General features: G+C 34.4%; 1 long non-coding RNA gene across 1 annotated transcript; it reads left to right on the forward strand.

Annotated features, from left to right (window-relative positions):
• The first annotated feature begins 454 nt into the window (after nt 1-454).
• On the forward strand, nt 455-4,111 carry LOC135301408 (uncharacterized). The gene is made up of 3 exons (XR_010363177.1): nt 455-608; nt 2,807-2,940; nt 3,941-4,111. It is a non-coding gene; the product is annotated as an uncharacterized LOC135301408 (long non-coding RNA).
• Nucleotides 4,112-4,468: the final 357 nt, after the last annotated feature.

The following is a 4,468-nucleotide window of genomic DNA, read 5'->3' on the forward strand; positions in this document are numbered from 1 at the left end:
AGGTGACATTTTTTTTCTTACAGCCATAATTATTTATCAAGAATTATTTCTCAGGAAAGAACTGTTATGATTACATTTGGAATGAACAGAGGTAACAGACAGCTACTCTCTAAACCATCTTATTAATGTCTTTCCTTCAGTAAGAAAGTCTTTGTTTTCTGGGACAGCCTTACAAAAAACCATATATTTTTATATCCAACGATAAATCCCATAGGTTTGCCTTTGGAAACTTTTTTGGAATTGATTTTTTGGTATTCAAAGAATAAGGACAATGCTAGCTTTCCTGGGCTGAACTGTAAAAGGGAATAATTTTGAGACAGGGTTACTTCTCTTCCCAGAAGCTCTCGTGATTTGAAGAGCTGTGTGGTAAATCTCATCACACACATTTCATATGCTGTTTAATACCACAGTTAATAAGCTTAGCATTTGGAGCCAAAGTGATTCCTGGCTTGGCAGTGCTTTCTGTAATTTGGAGAAGTGACTTTTGGAATGGAAATGAAAGTTCCTGGCTTCTCACAGAAAACACATTCTGTGCTTGGCTGCTGAGTGCCTCTGAAGCCCACCAGCACCAAAGGAGTGTGTGAATTTGGTGCAGCTTTCCTGACAAGGTAAATAAGCCCCTGTCACCTGCGTTGCTATTCTTTTAGAAGTCAGCACCTTCAGGACTGTGGGCATTTTGTTCCTGTTATGTCGATGCACTTCTGGACCATTTCCTAAGTGCTCTTAAAGCCCTAATGCAGGAAATTGGACAAACACTCCAAGCTCTTTCTTAACTGAGAAATCAGGAGAGAAAACTGATTTTTTGCAGGGTTTGTATGGATTCTTTGTCCAAATACATATTGAAGGAAATTACACTGATACATATGTATGCATGTGTGTGTGTGTATATATATATAAAATATATATTATATATATAATATATATTATCCGTAATATATAATTGTACTATTAATATATATTGATATATATTTTATATATAATATATATATTTATATATAAATATACATCTTTATATATTTTAATATATTTCAATATATTTTAATGCATTTTATATATTTTATATTATATATATTATATATAATATATAATTGCACTATTAATATATATTATACTATTAGTATACTACTACTAGTACAATTAATATATATTTTTATATATTATATATATAATGTATTATATATCATATGTTCTACATAATATATAAAATATAATTTATATAATATGTAGATATGTAATATATAGTACTACTAGTACTATTAATATATATTATATTTCTATTTATATTATATATAAATTATATATTATATATATTATATATTATGATATATAATAGTAGATCTATGTTATTTTATATATTATACATACTATATATTATATATAATATTACATACATAATGTATACAATATTATATATTGTGTTATAAGATATATTATATGTTAATAGATATTATATAATATTATATATATGATATAGAGATTTTATATTTATCTATATTTTATATATATATTTATATATCTCTGTCTAGATATATATAAATAATATCTGATCAGGAAGAAGAGGGGAAACTGGGATTATTCTTTCTCTTGGGGTGAGTGCTGGTTTATTGCACTGTGAGGAGGTGGCAGTGTCTTGCCTAGTAAGACACTGAGTTCTCTTTCAGTGGGCCTCTGATTACAGCTGGACAGAGGCTCAGTAGATCTGAAATCTTTAGTGGAATTTGATGATGGCATTTTTGTGTCCAAAAAGAGTGACTCAGGGAATTACCACGGTACTCTGCTGAACTGGGGCTGGCTTCTCCTCCCTGATTTCAGCAGTTAATTCAGAGATATGGAGAACAGTGAAAAATAACTGAGAGCAGAGATGCAGGGGGGTTGAGGCTTTAAGAGCACAAAGAGTTGGAAAAAAGAGGCTCAGCTTGAAGCTACAGTAATACAGAATTACCTTTTTCTCTGGAACTCACAGCTCCTGCACTTTGCTTTCTTCTAACTCAGAGCAAGCCTGTACATTTTTAATTTTTCTCCTGAGGAGTTTTTATCTCTTATCCTTAAGAGTTTTCATTCCAGCAAACAAAATTTTTCCAAAGTTGTTTTTTTACCTCTCCTATAGCTTGCTTTTCCACAGCAATTTTCAATTCCCTGGGCTGCAGCAGGCTCTCATTTTGCAGAATCATCCCTATAGCTAATCCTCCCTCTTCTCCTTTTCTCCTCAGCTGATTGTTCATATTTTCAAACTTCACACTCTCACCACCAAAACCTAGACATTCTTTGGAGCATAACTTGAGAAGGAGCACAGACCTCAAAAATGTCACTGAACTCACAAGTCTCCAAACAAAATCCTTTCTCCGCTTAAACAGGATGCTATCAAGGGGTCTCGGCCAAAATTAAAACAGAAAAAAAAAAGTTAATGTATAATATATAAAAATGCATATAATAAAACATATAAATACATATAATATATATAATATAGGGCCTTTCATAAGTATTTTAAGTGATTCATTTGTTGTTTCCCTCTGGGAAAAACAAGGGGAGTAACAGCTTTTTCCAGCACAGGCAGAAGGAGAAATAAATGGCAAATACCTGGGTCTCAGTGTGGGGAAAATGAAGGAAAAGAAAAAAAATTATCAAATCCTGTGGCAGCAGGAATGAGTATGGCAGGGTTTGTGTTAGAGCCCAGCAGATTTCAGATTTCTGGGAGCAGGGAACGCTGGGACACTGGCATGGAAAACTGAGCCACCAGTATCGTGGTGTGCATCCTCTGTGTCATTACTGTCACCTTGGTCATTGGCAGAAACCCATCTCCTTCCAGGGACAGCTGATCTCCCACAGCCCAGAGAGGAGAGTGCTGCTGGAAATCCCCACCCCACAGAATTCTGGCTGAAAAGAAATGTGATTGCACAGGAAGCACCTCTGCTTTTTCCCAGCCAGAGGTGAACCTTTCAGGTTTGCTGACCAGCCAGTTTTATTTCAGATGGAAATTATGGTACTTTGCATGTGGCTGTGCTTGGGAAGTCTTTCTGTCATCATCATTATTTTAAAGAAAGGAAAGAACTCATGGATTTCTGAGAGTGGGAGATGGGAAAATACAAGATCAGTTTTAATGTCAGCTTTTGTGCAAAGCAATTATATCTTTCCTGATGCTGGTGTCCTTCAAGCAGCTGCAATCTGAATATCCTTGAATCCCTTGAATGTGGTTTTATATTTTCAATCTTCGGATGAAACAAGGCTTGCTACTATTCCTGTTGTTTAGGCTTTCCTAATGGTTATAATGTTCTCTCCTTTCTTTCTGTTTTCCACAGTGTTTTTCCTCTTATTTTTGGTGACTTTCAGATTTCTTGTGACATTAGTAAATAGTTTGTCCAAATGTATTTTCTGACCTTGCAAATGAAGTGGAAAACCCTATATGCAAAAGCCTAATGTTTGAGAAAACATAAAAAATTATGTGTATCAAAGCTAAGTCCAAGTGAATTGAAAGAATGCAAAAGCTGCAGAAGTCAGGTCTCCAAACAGACCTGCTGAATTCACTTGGCTTCTGGTTTTGAAATGAGCTGAAACCAGATATTAAAGATTGAGAATGTATTTTTAGAAAAATCTTTCTGAAATCTGGGCACCAGAGCTTCTCTCTGTGGGAAAGTGTAGGGGAAAACCTTTCTTTGCCATTTTCCTTGAAGTTATCTAGCAGAATGGGCCTATTTGAATGTGTTAATAAATATATCCTGCTGTACTTCTATTGCTCCCTACTAATTTTTTTCAGATGTCTTGGTGTTCTGAAGGGTAGCAACTCAATATTGAGTTTGCCAATTTTAATCTTGGGCTGGAAATCCCTTAGGTGTGTCCTCTTAAGAGATTCCTAACTGTAAATCTTTGGATTTAGGTGTGGCTAAATCAATTATTGAAACTTAAACCTGGTGATATCAAATTAAAACCTTGCTTGCTTTTCCAGTTCTCCTTTCTTTGCTAAAAAACAAAGACAAGAAAGGATTGCAAAGAGGATTAACATCTCTCTTGTTTGCTGATATTATGACAAGATGACAACTTTCCACATTATTACACGGTTTTCTGGAAGTCTGGATTGTCAATATGGATAAGCAAGACTATTTTCTGCTTCTGAAAAAAAAAGGTAATTTTTTTTGCCAACTGCCTTTCATTTTTCCAGTGAAATCTTCTCAGAAGTAGTCTAAAATAAAAGTATTAAATGAAATAATTAACAGGATTGATGTTGATTGCTGTTTCTTTTATATAGGATTCATCTTCCTATAATTTTATATTAAAATTTTCAGTAATATCAAAATGGTAACAGAATGCATAGATGGTTATCTTATTGGCATTAGTTACAGAAGTTCTGTTAGAGATTTCTACAGATCTGTTAGGGATCATTTGTCCATGATGGGGAGACCCTGATGAGCCTCCACAGGCTGGGATGAGCAATGGGCAGGCACATGGCCCCCTTTAGGATTCAGCTGTAGGAACC

Source organism: Passer domesticus, chromosome 5, assembly GCF_036417665.1.
Source record: "Passer domesticus isolate bPasDom1 chromosome 5, bPasDom1.hap1, whole genome shotgun sequence".
Classification (NCBI taxonomy): Eukaryota; Metazoa; Chordata; class Aves; order Passeriformes; family Passeridae; genus Passer; species Passer domesticus.